Below are 23,530 nucleotides of genomic sequence, written 5' to 3' on the forward strand. Positions count from 1 at the left end.
TTGATTTATTGATGTATTTTTGAGACAGGGTCTGGCTCTGTCACTCAGGCTATAGGGCAGTGGTGCGATCTCGGCTCACTGCAACTTCCACCTCCCACCTCAGCCTCCTGAATAACTGTCTCCAGGCATGCACCACCACACCTTGCTAACTTTTGTATTTTTTGTACAGATGAGGTTTCACCATGTTGCCCAGGCTGGTCTCGGACCCCTGAGCTCAATTGATCCTCCTGCCCAGGCCTCCTAAACTGCTGTGATTAATCGTGTGAGCCACCATGCCCTACTGTTACTTGTATGTTTCTGCTCAAATTTTATTGAGGAGCTTTTACATCCTAGCCTGTGGTCTATCCTGGAGAATGTTTGTGTGTGTGACAAAGTATATTCTTCAACATTTTAGATTCCATTTGGATGCTCCCATCCGGACTGTGTGCCCCTGTACTGGAACTCAAGTAAACACTTGGCTCAATGTCCATTGCTGTTCTCATGAATTCCAGGCCAATTATCTTGGTTAAAGATAAGGTATGTGGGCTGGGCGTAGTGGCTCATGCCTGTAATCCCAGCACTTTGGGAGACTGAGGTGGGAGGATCATGAGGTCACGAGTTCGAGACAAGCCTGACCAACACGGTGAAACCCATCTCTACTAAAAATACAAAAATCAGCTGGGCGTGGTGGCTCCACCAGTAATCTCAGCTACTTGGGAGACTGAGGCAGGAGAATTGCTTGAACCCAGGAAGCGGAGGTTGCAGTGAGCTGAGATCGCGCCACTGCACTTCAGCCCTGGTGACAGAGCGAGACTTCATCTCAAAAAATAAAAAATAAAAAGGTATGTGTAGTAGGCATTGCTTTTTCTCTTTGTAGATAATACTCAGGAGGACTGCCTCTTGATGAACAAAACAAGGCTAACCTGCTGAGCCTTTGAAGCAAGGAACTGGAGATGGTCCTTTTAGGGGGTTATGTTCTGGATTCCGGAAAACATGCAAATAGGGCCAATAAATGCATCTTTATTTTTGTGTCCATTTTAACCTGGTCTAGGAAAATTTCAACAAGAAACCCAGAGTGCTGGAGCAAGAAGATCTCATGCTGTGACTCTGCAAAGGGAAGCCCTTTCTGCTGTCTAAAAGAAAAGAAAGCGCTTCCCTTTGGAGTGTTACGGTTTGAGAAAAGCAGCATTGAAGTTGATGCTGATTTCGGTAATACATTTGCAGAGCATGCTTATCATCAGACTTGGACGATGGTGGGGTTCTCTTTTGGTTTTGCTTTTTTATTCTAAGACAGGGTCTGTGTTGCCCATGCGGGAGTGCGGTGGCACATCCAACCTAGGTCTCTTGGATTTAAATGGTCCTTTTTGGGGGGCAGAGTCTCTCTCTGTCACCGAGGCTGAAGTGCAGTGATCCCATCTTGGCTCACTACAACCTCTGCCTCCGGGGTTCAGGCGATTCTCCTGCTTCAGCTTCCCAAGTAGCTGAGATTTACAGGTGCCCATCACCACACCTGGATAATATCTGGGGTTTTTTATTTATTTATTTTTAAGATGGAGTCTCACTGTCACCCAGGCTGTAGTTCAGTGGCTTGATCTCGGCTTACTGCAATGTATGCCACCCAGGTTCAAGTGATTCTCCTGCCCCAGACTCCTGAGTAGCTGGAATTACAGGCACCTGCCACTACACCCGGCTACTTTTTGAATTTTTTTTTTTTTTTTTTTTTAAGTAAAGATGGGCTTTCACCATGTTGGCCAGGCTGGTCTCAAACCCCTGACCTCAAGTCAGCCGCTTGCCTCAGCCTCCCAAAGTGCTGAGAATACAAGCATGAGCCACTGTGTGGCCATCAACACCTCTTACTTTATGGAAATTTTTCTGGCACTGGTATAGAACCTCACATGGGGTCAGGTGGAGTTGAGGGGACCTCAGTGTCCCTTGCAGATGGGATGTGCACTGCTCAGCAAGAGCATGGAGGTGGAGTGCATGAGGCTTCAGTGTTTATTGGGGAAATGAAGCTGAAATATTGGGTGCATGAGCAGGAGATAAATGCATGAGATGGGGGTCTCACTGTGCCGCCCAGGCTAAAGTGGGCTTAGATCCTCCTGCCTCTGCCCCTCCCCAGTCCTTGGTAGATGGGACTACATGTGAATATTAACCCATGCACAGGCAAGAAGAAACTAAGGACCGTTCTTTGGTTCACACCTGGCCCCCAGTTAAACTTGTATTTTAGATAAACAACGTATTTGAGATGTACTTGAACAACAAATGATTTGCTGTTTAGGTGTGGACATCTTTTTTTTTTCCTAACTTTAAATATGGGACTAGTCCAGGTACGGTGGCTCATGCCTGTAATTCCAGCACTTTGGGAGGCCGAGACAGGAGGATCACCTGAGGTCAGTTGTTCGAGACCAGCCTGGCCAACATGGTGAAACCTCGTCTGTACTAAAAATAAAAAAATTAGTGAGACGTGGTCTTGGTGCATGCCTGTAATCCCAGCTACTTGGGTGGATGAGGCAGGAGAATTGCTTGAGGCTGGGAGGCTGAGCTTTCTGTGAGCTGAGATCAAGCCTCTGCACTCCAGCCTGGGCAACAGAGTGAGACTCAGTCTCAAAAAAAGTAAAAAATCAGCCGGGCGTGGTGGCAAACACTTGTAATCCCAGCACTTTGGGAGGCCGAGACAGGAGGATCACCTGAGGTCATGTTCAAGACTAACAGGGCCAAAATGGCAAAACCTCGTCTCTACTAAAAATACAAAAATTAGCTGGGTGCAGTGGTGCACATCTGTATTTCCAGCTACTCAGAGGTTAAGGCAGGAGAATCGCTTGAACCCAGGAGGAGGAGATTTCAGTGAGCTGAAATCACGCCATTGCACTTCAGCCTGAGCCACAGAGCAAGATTCCATCTCAAAAATAAATAAAATAAACAATAAAAATGAAATTAAATAGACAAATATGAGACCATCATGAATTTGGATGTCACCTTTGTGCAGGGGCCAGCGTAATCTCTGTCATTCCAATTTTTTTTATGTGCACTGCCAAAGCAAGCACTCGTGTAGGAATTATTCTTCCTGTGAGCATATAATATATGGAACTTTGAGACAGGGTCTCAAAAATATATAATGTATATTTTATCATATATTCTTTATATATAAAATATCATATACACACAAAATACTGTTCTAAATACAGAGAATACTCTGATATCAACTTGGGTATTTTTTGTTTCTTTGTGTGTGTGTGTTTTATTTGTTTGGTTGGTTATTTTTGAGACAAGGTCTGGCTCTGTCACCCAGGCTGGAGTGTAGTGGTGCGATCTTGGCTCACTGCAACCTCCGCCTCCTACCTAAGCCTGCTGCATTGGTGTCTACAGGCATGCACCACCACACCCGGCTCACTTTTGTATTTTTTGTACACATGGGGTTACACCATGTTGCTGGGGCTGGTCTTGAACTCCTGAGGTTAGGTGATTCTCCCGTCTCGGCCTCCTAAAGTGCTGGGATTAGAGGTGTGAGCCACCATGCCCCATTGGTACTTGTGTATTTAGGTTCAAATTTGGACGAGTTTTTATGACCAAGCCTGTGGTCTATCCTGGAGAATGTTTGTGTGTGTGACAATGTATATTCTTCAACATCATAGACTCAATTTTGGGTGCGCCCATTGGGACTGTGTGTCCCTGTACTAGAACTTGAGTGAACACTTGGCTCATCCATTGCTCTTCTCTAGAAATCCAGCCCAATTCTCTTGGTTAAATATAAGGTACGTGTAGTAGGCATTGCTTTTTCTTTCCAGAGACAAAACTCAGGAGGATTGCCCCTTGATGAACAAAGCTAACCTACTGATTCTTTGAAGCAAAGAACCGGAGATGGTCCTTTTAGGGGTTTATATTCTGGATTCCAGAAAACATGCAAACAGGGCCAATAAATGCATCTTTATGTTTTTGTCCATTTTAACTTGATCTAGGAAAATTCCAACAAAAAATCCACGGTGCTGGAGCAAGAAGATCTCAGGCTGTGACCTTCTCGAGGAAAGAAGCACTTTCTGTTGTCTGAAAGAAAAGAAAGTGCTTCCTTTCAGAGAGTTACGGTTTGAGAAAAGCAACGTTGAAGTTGACGCTGATCTTGGTTATACATTTGCAGAGTGTGCTGATCATCAGACATGGATAATGGTGGGGTTTTGTTTTTGTTTTATTTTTTTATCTAAGACAGGGTATCTGTTGCCCAGGCTGGAGCGCAGTGGCACTTCTAACCTAGATCTCTTGGGCTCAAGTGGCCCTCTTTTTGGGATAGAGTCTTCTTTGCTCTGTGGCCCTGGCTGGAGTGCAGTGGCAGGAACTCGGCTCACTGCAACCTCTGCCTCCTGGGTTCAAGCAATTCTCCTGCCTCAGCCTCTGGAGCAGCTGGGGTTACAGGCATGTACCACCATGCCTGGCTAATTTTTGCATTTTTATTGTTGATTGATTGATTGATTTTTGAGACAGGGTCTGGCTCTGTCACCCAGGCTGTCGGGCAGTGGTGCAATCTTGGCTCACTGCAACCTCCACCTCCCACCTCAGCCTCCTGAATACCTGTCTACAGGCATGCACCACCACACCTTGCTAACTTTTGTATTTTTTGTACAGATGAGGTTTTACCATGTTGCCCAGGCTGGTCTCAGACCCCTGAGCTCAAGTGCTCCTCCCACCTGGGCCTCCTAAACTGCTGTGATTAATCATGTGAGCCACCGTGCCCTACCCTTACTTGTGTGTTTCTGCTCAAATTTTATTAAGGAGCTTTTATGGCCTCGCCTGTGGTCTGTCCTGGAGGATGTTTGTGTGTGTGACCATGTATATTCTTCAACATCTTAGATTCCATTTTGGATGCCTCCCTGGGGACTGTGTGTCCCCGTACTGGAACCCAAGTGAACACTTGGCTCAGAATCTATTTGCTGTTCTCTAGAAATCCAGCCTAATTATCTTGTGCAAATATAATGTATATCTAGTAGGCATTGCTTTTTCTTTCTGGAGACAAAACACAAGAGGATTGCCCCTTGATGAACAGGACTAACCAACTGTTTCTTTGAAGCAAGGAACTGGAGATGGTCCTTTTAGGGATTTATGCTCTGGATTCCAGAAAACACGCAAACAGGGCCAATAAATGCATCTTTATTTTTGTGTCCATTTTGACCTGGTCAAGGAAGATTCCAACAAAAAATCCACGGTGCCGGAGCAAGAAGATCTTAGGCTGTGACCCTCTACAGGGAAGCACTTTCTGTTGTCTGAAAGAAAGGAAAGTGCATCCTTTTAGAGTGTGACTGTTTGAGAAAAGCAACGTTGAAGTTGATGCTGATTTTGGTGATACATTTGCAGAGCATGCTTATCATCAGACTTCGATGATGTTGGGTTCTGTTTTTGCTTTGGTTTTTTTTCCAAGACAGTGTCTTTGTTGCCCAGGCTGGAGTGCGGTGGCACTTCCAACCTAGATCTCTTGGGCTCAAGAGGTCTTTTTTTATTTCTTTCTCAAAAGAGAGTCTGGCGGTGACACCCAGGCTGGAGTGCAGTGGTGCGATATCAGCTCACTGCAGCCTTCCCCTCCCCAGTTCAAGTGATTCTCTCACCTCAGCCTCCTGAGTAGCTGGGATTACAGGTGTGGGCTACCATGCCCGGCTAATTTTTGTATTTTTAGCAGAGACAGGGTTTCACCATGTTGGCGAGGCTGGTCTCAACTCCTGTCCTCAAGCGATCCACCTCCCTTGCCTCCCAAAGTGCTAGGATTACAGGCGTGAGCCACCGCGCCCGGCCTCAAGTGGTCCTCTTGAGTCAGCCTCTCAAGTACTTGGGACTACATGGGGCGTGCCACCACACTTGGCTAAGTTTTTAATTTTTGATAGAAAGGGGGTCTCTCTTGCCCAGGATGGTCTCAACTCCTGAGCTCAAGGGATCCTAAAGATGTGAGGCGCCTTGTCCTGATGATCCATTTCAGACATAGCTGACATGGCCAGGCATCGTGGGGCACACAGTCCCAGTTACTGCAGAGGCCAGGGTGGAAGGGTCCTTTGATTTCCAGGCTATACCATGCGCTGATCACACCTTTGATCCCGAGTAGCTGGGATTACAGGTGGCCACCACCACACCGGCTAATTTTTATTTATTTACTTATTTTTTGAGATGGTGTTTCCCTCTTGTTGCCCAGAATGGACTGCAATGGCGCGACCTCGGATCACTGCAACCTCCACCTCCCTGGTTCAAGCAATTCTCCTGCCTCAGCCTCCCGAGCAGCTGGGATGACAGGCATGCGTCACCACGCCCGGCTAATTCTTTGTATTTTTAGTAGACATAGGATTTCTCCATGTTGGTCAGGCTGGTCTTGAACTCCCAACCTTAGGTGATCCACCCACCTCGGCCTCCCAAAGTGCTGGGATTACAGGCATGAGCCATTGCACCCAGCCCATTTATTTTTATGTGTGCTGCCGAAGCAAGCATTTATGTGTAGGAATTGTTCTTCCTGTGAGCATATGTTGGCCAGCCTGGACCACATACCAAGATCCCATCTCTTTAAAAACACAGATTACGTGGCACCTGACACCTCTGGTTCCAGAGACTTCATTTGGGTTGGTCATTTGAAACACTAGCCTCCCATCAATTTAGTGTAATCAATCCAAATCATGTGTCCTTCATTAAGAGACTAGGAAAGCCTCCACGTCTATCCAGTCTATTTTGTAATCCCCAACAGATGTCAATATTAATAAAATTTCTTTTTTTTTCTATTCATTTGTGTCTTTAGTTTTTCTTCCCCAACAACTTGCCATCATTTCTCGCAATAGACCTGCTTTCTCTGCAGGAAGGGCGTGGTTGATTCAACCCTTACCCACTAATGCCAACCCCAGTGAGTCCTTTTGACTACAGCTGCCCTGTTTATCCTATTTCCTGTGGGTAACGATTCCAAGGTACCATTCCACCGGGCAAAACCTCGCATCTAAGTGTCAGTTGCTTGGTAAGATGTGAAATGTTTGCTGTGGCTAATATAAGACACAAACTATTGTAGACAAGATGAATCTCAGTGGCAGTGATAAATGTCGCACGAGATAAAACCACAGATACTTTTTTTTTAGACAGAGTTTCACTATTGTTACCCAGGCTGGAGTGCAGTGGCGCGATCTCCGCTCACTGCAACCTCCGCCTCCTGGGTTCAAGCGATTCTCCTGCCTCAGCCTCCCGAGTAGCTGGGATTACAGGCATGTGCCACCACGCCCAGCTAATTTTGTATTTTTAGTAGAGATGGGGTTTCACCATGGTGGTCAGGCTGGAACTCCTGACCTCAGATGATCCTCCCACCTTGGCCTCCCAAAGTGCTGGGATTACAGGTGTGAGCCACTGTGCCCAGCCAACCTCAGATACTTTCACAAAAGCCTTTAGGACCCTAGAAGGGGCTCCCTAGTAACAGATGGGATGCGCAGCAGCTCTTGTTGCCATAGTGAGTGATGCGTGTTCTTCCAGCCCTCAACACCTTTTACTCCATGGAAGTTATGCCTGCACTGGTTTACAGAACCTCCCTTGACTTGGGGTGAGGTAGAGTTGAAGGGGACCTCAGTGTCCCTTGCAGGTGGGATGTGCACTGCTTAGCAAGAGCACGGAGGTGGAGTGCATGGGCTTTGAGTTTTTATTGGGTAAATGAAGCTGAAATGTAGGGTGCAAGACCACATCATAAATGCACATTTGATTTAATTTTTCTATTTTATTTTTATTTATTTATTTTGAGATGGAGCCTCGCTCTGTTGCCCAGGCTGGAGTGCATTGGCCTGATCTCGGCTCACTGCAACCTCCACCTCCCGGGTTCAAGCAATTATTGTGCCTCAGCCTCCCAGGTAGCTGGGATTACACACATGCTTCCACGCCTGGCCAATTTTTGTATTTTTAGTAGAGACAGGCTTTCACCATGTTGGCCAGGCTGGTTTTGAGCTCTTGACCTCAAGTGATCCGCCCGCCTCGGCCTCTCAAAGTCCTGAGATTACAGGCATGAGCCACCGTGACCAGCCTAATTTTTCTATTTTGGAGACAGTGGTCTAGCTATGCCACCCGGGCTAAACTAGGCTTTAGAGATCTTCCTGCCTCTGCCCCTCCACAGTCTCTGGTAGTTTGGACTACAAATGAACATTAGCATATTTTCAACCACCACCACCACTCTAGTTTGGAAGATTTTTATCACCCCAAAGAAGCTTATACCCATTTGCCTTCAGTACCCACCCCCCTCTTCCACTCAGACCCTGGCAACTACTCTACATCTCTCTAGCTCTGGATTTGCCTCTTGTGGGCATTTCATAAAAACCAGTCTTGAATGAGTAGCCTGTTGTGAACACTTTTAATATAATGGGTTGGTTCTGGTTGTCTGAAGTGTGACTCTTACCAATGAAGGGTGGTCCCTGGAGGGAAGCAGGAGGCTGGGAGAACTCGGCAGAACATCCTTTGGGAATGGAGTGGGGCGGGCAGACTCTGATGTCTGGGAAGCTCACAAGGGTGGAAGACTCCATCTTCCTCCCTGAGAACTGCAAGGTGACCGTCCTGGGGCACTGGATGGAGTGAAGACATTTGGACTGGGAACACCAGGGCACTGCACCAGTGCGGGCAGGATGAGCCGAGGGGAAAGGAGAGCCAGGCATCATTCTCTGGGGACAGTTTGGGTTTGATCTGGATGGAGCAGGTATCTTCTGGTAGAGAGAGCCCCTGGGATTTTTGCTCTGCTCCTGGCTATCTTTCAGTCATGGAATCTGATGACAAAGGCTCCCACTCTGGGCCACTTCATTTGGTTTCTGGAGCCCAGTGGTCCTTTCTGCCTGGACTCAGGACCTTTTGGGGAAATTTGGGACCTGGCAGGACATCTGCACGATCCATAGAAATCCCTGAGAGCCCCTTCCCTTTGCTGACATCTCCGTATTCCTACCCATTGCCTTCCAAAAAAGACCCTTATCTGAATTGCCAAGGGGGGCTTCCCAGAGCAGGGAAACCCGGTTAAATTTATATTTCAGATCAACAGCATATCTAGAATCTACTCGAACAAGAAATGATTTGTTGTTTAAGTATGAGAAATTTTTTTTCCCTAATTTTAAATATGGAACCCATCATGAATTTGGCTGTCACCTTTGCGCAGGGGCCAGGGAATCTATCATTCCATTGTTTAATGTGTGCTGCCAAAGCAAGCACTTAAGTGTGGGAATTATTCTTCACGTGAGGATACAATATATGGAACTTTATTACTTTTTTCTTTCATAATTGAGATTTTATTGGTTGAAGATCGGTACAGACATTTCAATTTGTACACAATTCTTAACATACGTACCGAAAATCTAAAAAGCCATGTATTGTAAATCGTTTTGATTTGTTTTGTTTTGTTTTTTTGAGACGGAGTTTCGCTCTTGTCATCCAGGCTGGAGTGTAGTGGCGCAATCTCGGCTCACCGCAACCTCCGCCTCCCGGGTTCAAGCAATTCTCCTGCCTCAGCCTCCCAAGTAGCTGGGATTACAGGCGGATGCCACCATGCCCGGCTATTTTTTGTATTTTTTTTTTTTTTTTTTTTTTTTTTTTTTGAGACAGAGTCTTGCTGTCTGCCAGGCTGGAGTGCAGTGGCGCGATCTCGGCTCTCTGCAAGCTCCGCCTCCCGGGTTCACGCCATTCTCCTGCCTCTGGGACTACAGGCGCCCGCCACCGCGCCCGGCTAATTTTTTGTATTTTTAGTAGAGACAGGGCTTCACCGTATTAGCCAGGATGGCCTCCATCTCCTGATCTCGTGATCCGCCCACCTCGGCCTCCCAAAGTGCTGGGGTTACAGGCGGGAGCCACCGCGCCTGGCCTTTTTTTTTTTTTTTTTTTTTTTTTTTTTTAAGTAGAGACAGGGCTTCTCCCTGTTGGTCAGGCTGGTCTCGAATTCCCGACCTCAGGTGATCCGCCCGCCTCGGCCTCCCAAAGTGCTGAGATTACAGGCGTGAGCCACCGCACCCAGCCACGTTTTGTAATTCTTCTACAAAGTTATTCCGGCGACTTTCCAGCTTAAAATTTGGAAGCACATTTTCCTTAAGAGGCTATCAAGTACCAGTATCTTCACATGCTGATCAGCTGTTACAGACATCCCTCCAATTCACAACTGAATAGCATGTACACTACATATTCAAATTTTTCATCTTTCACAGCGCAGAAATAAACTTATTAGGAAAACAGAACTACCACAATCAAAGATGTTACAGAGTCCACACAATTCTAACAGGAGAGCCGTGATCAAGGAGTGGTTTTCTTTAGGAAGCAATTCTAAAATACGACATGAGAATAGAAGTAATTTAAAATGTTCAAGACATTAAATGCAGAGCTGATTCCATATTGCCATTTAATATGCTTTGTATTATAGGATATAAAAACGAACCTGGCCGGGTGCATTGGCTCACGCCTGTAATCCCAGCACTCTGGGAGGCCGAGGTGGACGGATCACCTGAGGTCAGGAGTTCAAGACCAGCCTGGCCAACATGGTGAAACCCCCGTCCCTACTAAAAATATGAAAATTAGCCGTGCATGGTGGTGCGCGCCTGTAATCCCAGCTACTCCGGATGCTGAGGCATGAGAATCGCTTGAACCGGGGAGGCGGAGATTGCAGTGAACCGAAATCACGCCACTGCCCTCCAGCCTGGGCGACAAGAACTCTTGTTTCAAAAAACAAAAAAAAAAAGTTTCTGGAACTACTAAAAAACTTGCATTTACAAAATAGTTGATAAAAAGATTTTTCCGGATTGTACAACAAGGGAGAAAGGGAGCACTGATGAGACGTAGTATATGGTGAATCAGACTGGGCATCAGAAGCTGGGCCTCCTCAGTTTTCATTTCCCCATTTTCTGCAGATGAATCTTTAGTTTCTTGGTTAGCCACTTCGGCCCGTTTTCCCTTTGCTCCCCTTTGCCCTTCTGGTCACACTTTTTTGTCTGAAGATGTATCCTTCGCTGCTGCCTTTTTCGGCTTCATTTCCACTGTTTTTGTTTTTTGTGTTTTGTTTTTTTTTTAGGCGTAGTCTCACCCTGTTGCTCAGGCTGGAGTGCACTGGCGTGATCTCGGCTCACAGCAACTTCTGCTTTCCGGTTCAAGGGATTCTCTTGCCTCAGCCTCCCGAGTAGCTGGGATTATAGGCGCGCATCGCCACGCCCGGCTTATTTTTGTATTATTTTTGTATTTTTAGTAGAGACGGGGTTTCACCATGTTGGCCAGGCTGGTCTCGAACTCCTGACCTCAGGTGATCCGCCCGCCTCAGCCTCCCAAAGTGTTGTGATTACAAGCGTGAGCCACCGCACCCGGCCTGGCTTCCACTTCTGCAGGAGCTGGTTTAGCTGACAACCGCGCGATCTCCTCGTGGGCTCTTCCTTGGCGGCCCCTTCGGCGGAGCTGACTTTCCTCTTGGGCATCCTGGCGGCGGAGAGGGCGCGTTGCCGGCTGTCTGCGGGCCGCGGCTGCCGAGAGCCTTCGCGAAGCTGGGCTGCCTGGCCGCTGCGGCTCCTCCCGCCGCCCGAGCTGCTGAGACCCACAGCGGGGGCGGTGGGAGAAACGAATGGAACTCGAAACTGTCTTATTTTGAGACAGGATCTGGCTCTGTCACCCAGGCTGGAGTGCGGTGGCGTGATCTAGGCTCACTGCAACGTCTGCCTCAAGTGATCCTTCCACCTCAACCTCCCAAGTAGCTGAGATTACAGGCGCGCATGCCACTATGCCTGGCTAATTTTTGTACTCTTTGTAGAGATGGTGGTCTCGCTATGTTGCCCACGCTGGTCTTGAACTCCTGGGCTCAAATGATCCTCCTGGCCTGGCTTCCCAAAGGGCTGGTTGTAACGCCAGCAGTTTGGGAGGCCACAGTTGGCGGGATGGATTAGCTAGCAACAAACATTCCAGGCAGAGAATGGTGCTCTCTCAACTCTCAGTCAGCAAGAGGGCTAGTGTATATTGAAGGGGCTCAGGGCATGTCACCCCAAAGTCATCGCGTCAGCATATGGATTATTTCGACCTGGAAGCCCGTGGGAAAAAGCAGATGCATCTGACCTCCCTCTTCCTACGTAAAAGTAGATCGTAAAATTTATCATGAGAAAAATGCCCTTCCTGCGCCAGGAAGAGAAGAATGTTCCTATCAGCGGAAGCCAGGAGTCCATATGCTAAACAACTCAGCTATTAACCCTTATCTTCCTCAAGTTCTCCACTGTTTCCTGGTCACTTCCCCAGCCCAAGCCCCTTTGTCTTGTCACATCCCCACAATTTCTTTTTTTTTTTTTTGAGGTGGAGTTTAGCTCTTGTTGCCCAGGCTAGAGTGCAATGGCGCAATCTTGGCTCACTGCAACCTCTGCCTCCCGGGTTCAAGCGATTCTCCTGCCTCAGCCTCCCAACTAGCTGGGGTTACAGGCGCCCACCACCACGCTCGGCTGATTTTTTGTATTTTTAGTAGAGATGGGGTTTTGCCATGTTGGCCAGGCTGGTCTTAAACACCTGATCTCCGGTGATCTGCCCGCCTCAGCCTCCCAACATGTTGGGATTACAGGCATGAGCCACCGCACCCGGCCATCATTCTCTTTTTTGTTTTGTTGTGGTTGTTGTTGTTGTTTGAGACAGAGTCTGGCTTTGTCACCCAAGCTGGAGTGCAGTGGCGCGATCTCAGCTCACTGAAACCTCTGCCTCCCAGGTTCAAGCAATTCTCATACCTCAGCCTCCCGAGTAGCTGGAACCACAGGCATGTGTCACCATGCCTGGCTAGTTACAGGGTTTTCCTATGCTCTCCAGGCTGGAGTGCAGTGGCACAATCATAGCTCACTGCAGTCTTCAACTCCTGGGCTCAAGAAATCCTCCCACCTCAGCCTCTTAAACTGCTGGGATTACAGGTGGTAGCCATCATGCCCTGCCCCAGAGAAGTCTTTAGGCTTCCACCAGGCACGGTGACTCAGGCCGGTAAACCCAGCACTTTGGGAGGCTGAGGTGGGAGGATCGCTTGAGCCCAGGAGTTGAAGGCTGCAATCAGCTATGACTGCACCACAGCACTCCAGTCTGGGCAACAAAGTGAGACCCTGTCTCAAAAAACAACACCGTAGGCCCAGCACGGTGGCTCCTGCCTGTAATCCCAGCACTTTGGGAAGCCAAGGCAGGCGGATCACTTGAGGTCCGGAGTTCAAGACCAGCATGACCTACATGGTGAAACCCCATCTCTACTAAAAATACACAAATTAGCCAGGCGTGGTGGCAGACACCTGTAATCCCAGCTACTCGGGAGACTTAGGGAGGATAATTGCTTGAACCCAGGAGGCAGAGGTTGCAGTGAGCCAAGATCGCGCCATTGCACTCCAGCCTGGTTGGCAGAGCAAGACCCTGTCTCAAAAAGAAAAGAAAAGAAAAAGAATACACCAGAAGATACCCAGAGAGGCCAGTGTGGACATGTACAGCGAGCACATAAGATGCTGGTTAGGGACAGGTGCAGTGGCTCACCCCTGTAATGCCAGCACTCTGGGAGGCCGAGGCAGCCAGATCACCTGAGGTCAGGAGTTCGAGACCAGCCCGGCCAACATGGTGAAACCCCATCTGTACTAGCAAATACAAAAATTAGCTGGGCGCGGTGGCGCGTGCCCATAATCCCAGCTACACCGGAGGCTGAGAGTGGAAAATCGCTTGAATCCGGGAGGCGGAGGTTGCACTGAGCCGAGATGGCACAGAGCGAGATTGTCTCAAGAAAATTAAATAAATAAATAAATAAATAAATAAATAAATAAATAAATAAAGCTTGGTTACTAGCAGCATCATGCCCTCTGCTGGCCGCGATGGAAAAGCGCATCTCGAGCTACTGCTATTTATTGAGTTTTGGAAGCTTGGAATTTGGATTCCATTTTGAAGTTCAGTTTGGATTTAGGTCAAATTTTCCACCAGAGGGTGGAGAAACGTGGTGGCGACCAAAGGAGAAGCAGTGGGACGCAGCCAAGTGTCTGTACTGTGGACATTTTGGGAGGTGGAATCACACAAACTCTGAGTTTGTTGTTTTTTAAATTATTTTGGCCAGGAGCAGTGGCTCATGCCTGTAAACCCAGCACTCTGAGAGACTGAGGCGGGAAGATCGTCTGAGCTCATGAATTTGAGACCAGCCTGGGCAACATAGTGAGACCCTGTCTCTAAAAAATAAATAAATAGCCGGGGGGGGGGGGGTGGCTCACGCCTGGAATCCCAGCACTTTGGGATGCCAAGGCAGGCGGATCAACTGAGGTCAGGAGTTCGAGACCAGCCTGACCAACATGGAGAAATCCCGTCTCTACTAAAAATACAAAATTAGCCGGGCGTGGTGGGGCGTGCCTGTTATTCCAGCTACTCAGGAGGCTGAGGCATGGGAAGCTCTTCAACACGGGAGACAGAGGTTGCAGTAAGCCCAGCAACCTCCTGGGCAACAGGACCTCCTGTCGCCTGGGCAACAAAAGCCAAACTCCGTCTCAAAAAATAAATAAATAAATAGGCCGGGTGTGGTGGCTCAAGCCTGTAATCCCAACACTTTGGGAGGCCGAGGAGGGCGGATCACAGGGTCAGGAGATCAAGACCATCCTGGCCAACCTGGTGAAACCCCGCCTCTACTAAAAATACAAAAACTTCGCCCTGTATAGCGGCGCATGCCTGTAGTCCCAGCTACTCGGGAGACTGAGGCAGGAGAATGGCTTGAACCTGGGAGGCAGAGGCTACAGTGAGCCGGGATCACACCACTGCACTCCGGCCTGGGCAGCAAGAGCAAAACTCCGTCTCGAAAAACAAAAAACAAAAAAACAAAAAGAATCAAGTAAGTCGAAGCCACACTGATGACAGCCAATTTTTGTGAACCAAGGGAGTGTCGATTCAAGAATTAACATAGATGTTTACTTTTGCTATCTCCTATGTGCCAGCAAGATATAGGCTCTGGGGAATCAGAGACAAAAGAGACTCACTTGTTCCTCTCACGATACTCAGTACTTACTGAGACAAGGACAAAATAAAATGTCCTGTCTGGAATGCAGGGAAACCAGAACTTCAGCTCAGGGGATATTTCCATTGAATTGTATGGAGTTGAGGCTTAAAATTTTTTTTTTTTTTTTTTTTTTTTTTACATCACAACATGGTTTATTACATGATTTTTTTACAATACAAACAAAAAATACAGAAATGCAATCTATGAATACAGCTAAATGCAGAATGGTGACTTTTTTCTCTTCAAGAGGCCATGATTCCCATTTCTAGTAAAATAAAGAGACTGCATACAGGTTGGTTATCAGATTCACAATTTTGCCTAGAAATGATCTATAAATGCATTTTCCCCCCTGCTACCTACCATAAAGTGTAAAAAGGGAGTTAAAACAAAGTTTCTTTGTTGGTTCCTACTATATAAAAGATGCTATATTCTATTTTAGCAGGGTCAATATATGGAAAATATCTAAATTAAATATTATTACAAAAATGAAGCCGTAATGAGATTCTGGCTAAAGAGGGCACTAAATGAGAATAATATGTATTTAAAGAATCCAAAACAAACAAACAAAAAGAGGTTGTTATAAAAAGCTGTAGGTGCACTGTAAGCATATAGGGTTTTTTTTCCATGGGTTTTTTTTCCATGTGTTTTTTTTAAACAATGGAAGTGTCAAAAAATAGGGTCAACTGTGTTAGACTAAATTACATTATTGTATATGCTGCATTGAATGGAACCTTTGTATTATAATTATCATAGAGAAGCACAGTTTGCATCATATTATGGCAATTCATCCTCAGTGAAAACCTTCCAGAGTCCTTTTATTTGGGAATCTCCTGTAAACTATCAAACCACCAGAACATGATTGTACAACAGTAAAATGTTCTCTTGCATTAAACTGAAGAGACCTGTTTAATAAAAAAAGAAAAAGAAAATGTAGGAAAGGTACTTAGAGCTGTTACTTTCTAAGTACACAACACCCTAGACAATTCGAGGCATCTTAATCTCCATCAAGAACAACAACAAGAAAAATAATTTTTGTCATGCTGTTAAATCCATCATTATGGATAAAACTGGTGCAAATTGGTCAAATGAATCCAACAAACACTGATGTCCAAGCTGGCATATTGGCAACTAATACATAACTGGTGGTCAATAGAGAGTTTAAAAGATCTTCCCTTTCTTCTTGTTCTTTTCCAAGGTTCTCGAAGAGTTCTGTTGTTCTAAAATACGTTGTTGAGCTTCCCAGTTTGCTTTCTCATCCTCAAACTGACGACGTTTTTCCTCTAATTCTTTGTGCTGTGCTTCCAAATTCTTTTTCAGTTGCTCGTGGCACCGCTGGAGCTAAATCACAGCACAATATGTACCCCAAGGATACTGCCTTCCTCTGACCCTTTTGCCATTAACTTCAGTGATAATATTACTACCCACGACAGCAAGAGGTAAACGGTCCTTTATCTTTTTAACACGTTTCTTTTCTTCTTCATCATCTGTTTCTGGAAATTCATATATTTTAATTTTATGTTCTCGGATTTCTTTCATTATCTGTTTTGTAAACTGTTGGCATTCCTCTGGTGTGAGTGTGTCTGCTTTGGCAGTAAGTGGGATGATATTCACTTTTTCATGCAAATGTTTCATAAACTCAATAGCCAATGGTTTAAGTCTCAACAAAAGGCAATGTCAAGTAGCTACAAACATGCACTACCCAATCCTGCCTGAAGGTGGGAGTCTTCAGTTATGTAATAGTCCTGTTATCAGGCATCTGAAGTCTGTTCACTCGCGATTCTGCATTTAGGTAGTCCTCAAATTTACTATTAATGTAATCGATAACAGGCTGCCAGCCATTACTATTATCCACTGCATCTCCAAATCCTGGGGTATCAACTATTGTGAGCAGCAACTGAACACCACCTTCTTTGATTAAAACTTTGGATTGTTCCACCCAGGCTCAGACGAGGCGAGTACGAGGCCGGGGCTGCAGCTGGCGCTGGTCATTGAGGAGCTTCTGCGCGACCACGCGATCGTGCCCGCCAGGCGCCGGCCGGTTGGTGCGCAGCGCCTGCTTGCGCAGTCTGGCCCTTGCTGCACCCGGCCCCGCAGTCCGGGAAGTCGTAAAGCTCCTCCTGTGGCTTATGGGCGGTGGCTGCAGGGCCGAAGCCTCCAGACTCATAAGGGCCAGCTCGGTGGAGGTTACATCCCGCCTGGCCGCCTGTGGCCACCCGTCCGCCTGTGGCCACCCCTGAAGCTTAAAATATTAACGAATGGGCTGGGCGCGGTGGCTCACGCCTGTAATCCCAGCACTTTGGGAGGCCGAGGTGGGCGGATCACCTGAGGTCAGGAGTTCGAGACCAGCCTCAACATGGAGAAACCCCGTCTCTACTAAAAATTAAAAAAAAAAAAAAAAATTAGCCGGGCATGGTGGTGCATGCCTGTAATCCCAGCTACTTGGGAGGCTGAGGCAGGAGAATTGCTTGAACCTGGGAGGCAGAGGTTGCGGTGAGCCGAGATCACGCCATTGCACTCCAGCCTGGGCAACAAGAGAGAAACTCAGTCTCAAAAAACAAACAAACAAACAAACAAAAATATTAACGAATGTATCTAAAATTGACTTTGCCTTTACTTTATGCATCCATCACATAGAGATCATGCAGCGGGCACCCACGATCGGTTTAATCATCACTCGTTTGCATTGGATCAACTAGAAATCAACTCCGATGAGAGTGCGGAGTCTCAGAGGATGGACATCTCACCCCTTGCCATACAGATAAGTAGAAAGTGTGGTATTCCAAATTCATGGCCAGACTCCAAGTCCCAGGTACTATACTTCGTGGTCTTCCAACTCTCAAAAAGTTGTGTTTTTTTTGTTTTTGAGACGGAGTTTCATTCTGTTGCCCAGGCTGGAGTGCAGTGGAGTGATCTCGGCTCACTGCAACCTCCGCATCCCAGGTTCAAGCTATTCTCCTGCCTCAGCATGCCGAGTAGCTGAGATTACAGGCGCCTGCCACTACGCCTGGCTAATGTTTTCTATTTTTAGTAGAAACGGGGTTTCACCATGTTGGCCAGGCTGGTCTCGAACTCCTGACCTTGTGATTTGCCTGCCTCAGCCTCCCAAAGTGCTGGGATTACAGGCGTGAGCCACCGCACCCAGCTTCAAAAAGTTTGAAGCAGAGCTCGGAGGTCTTAACCATAGACACATCTGAGGAGCATTTTTGAAATGGTTTCCAGCTTCCTCAATAGGAATGGAAGCCAAACCCCGAATTGATGACTCCTTTGAGGAAGTCGAGAGCTGTAAGGAAAGCCAGGAACAGGGCCAAGGGAGAGATGCGTCCCAAATGATCCTGTGCCAATTCTTTCTGGAATCCTTGATGTGATCTCAGCTGCCCTTTCTATACTTGACACAGTGACTGTGGCACCCACTGGTCTAGCTGTGGTCTACAAGGAACCCCCAAAGGGAAGGGCACAGTGAGCAGGGGCATCGGCCTGAGTGACAAGGATTTGAGAGGGCAGGTTGGATGCAGGGAGAGGACTGGCCAAATGCCATGTGTCTGGACTTAGACTGCATGGTTCAAATTGGACTTCACCCTTTTTGACTTCATGATCTGGTACAAGTTATATGAAAATGCATTGCTCCTTTTCTAGTCTGTAAAATAATCATGAAATGTGCTCTAATAACTTTGAGACTATGCAGATGAAATGAAACAAGCTGCACAGACCGTAGAGCTCAGAGCCTGGCCTTTAGGAAGCCCTCAGTAAGGGTTCATGATGCTATGGTGTCTGTCATCATCCTTTTTATCCTCATCATCACCTTCATAATCTTTTTGTTGTTCGGAGGGAGCAGTTTAGAGAGACTCATTCCCTGCTATCATGGGTGAGATGTCTATGAAAAGGACAACCAGTGGGGGAGGAAAGCAAAATTTGGAATAAGATTTCTGAGACCCCCACCACAACCAAGAACAGAAACTCCACAGTCTGCTGAGCTGACAGTTTGCACATTGGTCTCCTCCCATCTCCACATTCTTGCGAAATGTGCTCCCCAGTCCAGTTAGCCAGGGTTGAGAGCTGGGCCTGCAGACTCCAGAGATTATGTCCCCTCTGGGTTTCAGTGTTCCCATCAGTGAAATGGGTCAGCGATAAGAGACTTCGTGGTTGCTCTCCAACCTAAATACTCCCAATTAGTCAAGATTGTTTAAAAAATCAAGTCTTGGGCAGGCGCGGTGGTTCACACTTCTAAACCCAGCACTCTGGGAGGCCAAGGTGGGCAGGTCACCTGAGATCAGGAGTTCAAGACCAGCCTGGCCAATATGGTGAAACCCCATCTCTACTAAAATACAAAAATTAGCTGGGTGTGGTGGCTCATGCCTGCCCTCCCAGCTACTAGGGATGCTGAGGCAGGAGAATCGCTTGAAACTAGGAGGCAGAGGTTGCAGTGAGCCAAGATCGTGCCATAGCACTCACTCCAGCCTGGGCAACAGAGCAAGACTCCCTCTTAAAAATAAATCAAGGCTCAGGCTGGGCGCAGTGGCTCACGCCTATAATCCCAGCACTTTGGGAGGCTGAGGCGGGTGGATCACCTGAGGTGGGGAGTTCGAGACCAGCCTGACCAACATGGAGTAAACCCCGTCTTTACTAAAAATACAAAATTAGCCCGGCGTGGTGGCACATGCCTGTAATCCCAACTACTCGGGAGGCTGAGGCAAGAGGATCGCTTGAACCCAGGATTACAGGCGTGAGCCACTGCGCCCGGCTACTTCTGGGCAACCTTTTTAAGACACCTTGTCAGGCCGGGCGCAGTGGCTCACGCCTGTAATCCCAGCACTTTGGGAGGCCAAGGCGGACGGATCATGAGGTCAGGAGATTGAGACCATCCTGGCTAACACGGTGAAATCCCGTCTCTACTCAAAGTAAAAAAAAAATAGCCGGGCGTGGTGGTGAGCGCCTGTCGTCCCAGCTGCTCGGGAGGCTGAGGCAGGAGAATGGCGTGAACCCGGGAGGCAGAGCTTGCAGTGAGCTGAGATCGTGCCACTGCACTCCAGCCTGGGTGACAGAGTGAGACTCTGTCTAAAAAAAAAAAAAAAAAAAAGAGAGAGACCTTGTTTCCTCAAAAAACAAGAGCAAAAATTAGTCGGGCGTAGACTAGGGTGGGATAGATTGAGCCCTGGAAGTCACAGCTAGGGTGAGCTCAGATAGCACCACTGCACTCCTGCCTAGGCAACAGAGCAAGAGTCCCTATCTGGGGGGCAGGGGGTGGGGAAGGGAGAATTCAGCTGCAAAGAAGACACAGCAGCCCGCCATTAGCATTAGAACCCCAATAGAACCTCTTTCATTTTCCCATAGAAGTCCAAAAAACGCCCTTGTTTGTTAAGTTGATACATGTAAACCTTTTCTCCAGGCTGTTCCTTGAGTTTTCCATAATTGGGAACTCCTTCAAGCATCTGTAAATAAACCTTTTCACCTGTAGATCTCTCTATTTTCAGTTAATTTGCAGACCACCAACTATAGGACCCAAGTTGAAAGAGAAAAAAGTTTCTCTTCCCAGCACTTTCTTTAGGATGCTTTTCATTGCTTCCCGACTGGAGGCCTCGCCCCTCCACCCACCTGCCCCAGTCCTCAGCTGCCTCCAGTTCTGTCCACTTAAATACAGACTCCCAGTAGTAGAGAACTCTTTTATTTATTTTTATTTTTATTATTATTATTATTATTATTATTATTATTATTATTATTGGCACAGAGTCTTACTCTGTCATCCAGGCTGGAGAGCAGTGGCACAATCTCGGCTCACTGCAGCCTCTGCCTCCTGGGTTCCAGCGATTCTCCTGCCTCAGCCTCCTGAGTAGCTGGGATTACAGACACCCGCCACCATGCCTGGCTAATTTTTGTATTTTTAGTAAAGACGGGGGTTTCACCATGTTGGCCAGGCTGGTCTTGAACTCCTAACCTCAGGTGATCCTCCTACCTCGGCCTCCCAAAGTGCTGGGATTACAGGCGAGAGCCAATGTGGCCCAGGTATTAAGGAATTCAATCTCTATTTCTCACCAATGACTCAGGCTCTGGAAGTTAGTAGATTTTAACAAATACTTGTTAAACTAAGTTCTTCTCAAAGGTCTTTAGGAATATTCAGTAAAAGAGGACTCTGTAAACTAAAAACCAGTTCTGTTCCAGTAAATCCTCAACAGATGGAGAAAATGAGACTATGCCTCACCCCTTCCCCTTAGGGCCTCCACATTGATAGGAGGAGGAATTCTCCTTTTAATGACTGACTGAGCTATCACTGCTCTCTGTCAGTAAAAACAGCAGCAAAAAAAATGTCTTGGCTGGGCGCAGTGGCTCACACCTGTAATCCCAGCACTTTGAGAGGCCGAGGTGGGCGGATCACCTGAGGTCAGGAGTTTGAGACCAGCCTGCCCAACACGGCGAAACCCCATCTCTGCTAAAGATACAAAAATTAGCTGGGCGTGGTGGCAACTGCCTATTGTTGTACCTGAGCGAGTTAGAAAAACGCCACACTTTGAGATGAATTAAGAGTCCTTTATTAGCCGGTGACCGAGAGATGGCTAACGCTTAAAATTCTCTCAGCCCCGAGGAAGGGGCTTGATTAACTTTTATACCTTGGTTTAGGAAGGGGAGGGGGGGGGGGTCTAGTTAAAACAATTTTACAGAAGTTAAGTAGTCAAAAAGTTAAAAGGATAAATGGTTACAGGAAAGTAAACAGTTCCAGGTGTAGGAGCTTTTAAGACTATTACAAGGTGATAGACTCGGAGCTTTGGGCGTTATCAATCAGACGAATTCTTGGGAACTGCAGACATAGCTTGCCACAGTATCTTATCAGTTAATTGCATTCTTGGGAGTCAGCTTGCACCAGTTAAGTCCTTGAGGAAGGGGCTGCCAGTGAAAGAGCCAAGATGGAGTCTGTCTGGCTCTCTTAGCTAAGGGAGAGTCCATTCAGGTGGAAACAAGGCTAGGTGATTAAAGGAAAGGGCGAGTCTAAAAACAGGGTTAGTAAAAACCAGGTTGGGCATTACACTATAATCCCGGCTACTTGGGAGGCTGAGGTGGGAGAATCGCTTGAACCTGGGAGGTGGTGGTTGCAGTGAGCTGAGATCGTGCCACTGCACTCCAGCCTGGGCGACAGAGCGAGACTCTGTCTCAAAAAAAAAAAAATTTCTTGGCCAGGTGCTGTGGCTCGTGCCTATAATCCTAGCACTTTGGGACGCCCAGGCCGGCAGATCGCTTGAGGTCAGGAGTTCGAAACCACTCTGGCCAACACGGTGAAACCCTGTCTCTACTAAAAATACGAAAAAGTTAGCTAGGCGTGGTGGCAGACGCCTGTAATCCCAGGTCCTCGGGAGGCTGAGGCAGGAGAATCGCTTGGACCTGGCAGGTGGAGGATGCAGTGAGCAGAGATCGCACCACTCACTGCCCTCCAGCCTGGGCGACAGAGTGAGACTCTAACAACAACAAAAAAAAAAAAAAGAAAAAGAAAATTCCGACATCAAGCTTATTGAAATGAATTCTTCCCTTTCCTCAGCTGCTGCCAAGGTGCTCGGTCCTTCCGAGGAAGCTAAGCCGCGTTGCGGTAAGGCCCTCGCTTCATCCCAAGACTAGCACCGCGTCCGCCAGTGCCAGCCCCACACTTGTCCGCACCATGGCCTCCATCTCCGAGCTCGCCTGCATCTACTAGGCCCTCATTCTGCACAACGATGAGGTGACCGTCACGGAGGGTAAGATCATTAAAGCAGCTGGTGTAAATGTTGAACCTTTTTGACCTGGCTTGTTTGCAAAGGCCTAGCCAACGTCAACATTGGGAGCCTCATCTGCAATGTAGAGGCTGGTGGAGCTGCTCCAGCTGAGGAGAAGAAAGTGGAAGCAAAGAAAGAAGAATCCGAGGAGGCTAATGATGACATGCGCTTTGGTCTTTTTGACTAAACCTCTTTTTATAACGTGTTCAATAAAAAGCTGAACTTTAATTTAAAAAAAAAAAGAAAGAAATGTATTCTTTGCATCTGGCATAGTGTGCCCAGCGCGTGTGATCCCAGCTATGCAGGAGGATCATTTGAGCCCAGGAGTTCGAGTCCAGCCTGGGTTAACAGGTAGAACCCCTTCTCTGGAAAGAAAAAAATGTAAAAAGGCATTCTTTGTGTATTATTTTTTTGAAACAGGGTTTCCCTCTATATCCCAGACTGGAGTGCCTTAGCATCATCATTGCTTACTACAGCCTTGACCTCCTGGGCCCAAGCAGTCCTCCCACCTCAGTCTCCGGAGTAGCTGGGACCACAGGTATGTACCACCATGCCCGGCTAATTTTTTATTTATTATTTTATTTCTCTTTTCTTTTTTTTCTTTCTTTTTTTTTTTTTTTTTTTTGAGATGGAGTTTTGCTCTTGTTGCCCAGGCTGGAGTGTAATGGTGCGATCTTGGCTCACTGCAAACTCCGCTTCCTGGGTTCAAGTGATTCTCCTGCCTCAGCCTCCCAAGTAGCTGGGATTACAGGCACCAGCCACCGCGCCCAGCTAATTTTTGTATTTTTAGTAGAGACGGGGTTTCACCACGTTGGCCAGGATGGTCTTGAACTCCTGACCTCAGGTGATCCACCCACCTCGGCCTTCCAAAGTGCTA

At 47.3% G+C, this 23,530-nt stretch overlaps 3 pseudogenes; 1 reads left to right on the plus strand and 2 right to left on the minus strand.

Annotated features, from left to right (window-relative positions):
- LOC100448280 (nuclear RNA export factor 3-like) overlaps positions 1-11,948 on the minus strand; it is a 117,868-nt pseudogene extending 105,920 nt beyond the window's left edge.
- Positions 11,949-15,939: 3,991 nt separating this feature from the next.
- LOC129047403 (septin-7-like) lies at positions 15,940-17,087 on the minus strand (annotated as a pseudogene).
- Positions 17,088-22,499: 5,412 nt separating this feature from the next.
- LOC112130123 (large ribosomal subunit protein P1-like) lies at positions 22,500-22,867 on the plus strand (annotated as a pseudogene).
- Positions 22,868-23,530: the final 663 nt, after the last annotated feature.

The sequence above is a fragment of the Pongo abelii genome, chromosome 20 (genome assembly GCF_028885655.2).
Source record: "Pongo abelii isolate AG06213 chromosome 20, NHGRI_mPonAbe1-v2.0_pri, whole genome shotgun sequence".
In the NCBI taxonomy this organism is placed as follows: domain Eukaryota; kingdom Metazoa; phylum Chordata; class Mammalia; order Primates; family Hominidae; genus Pongo; species Pongo abelii.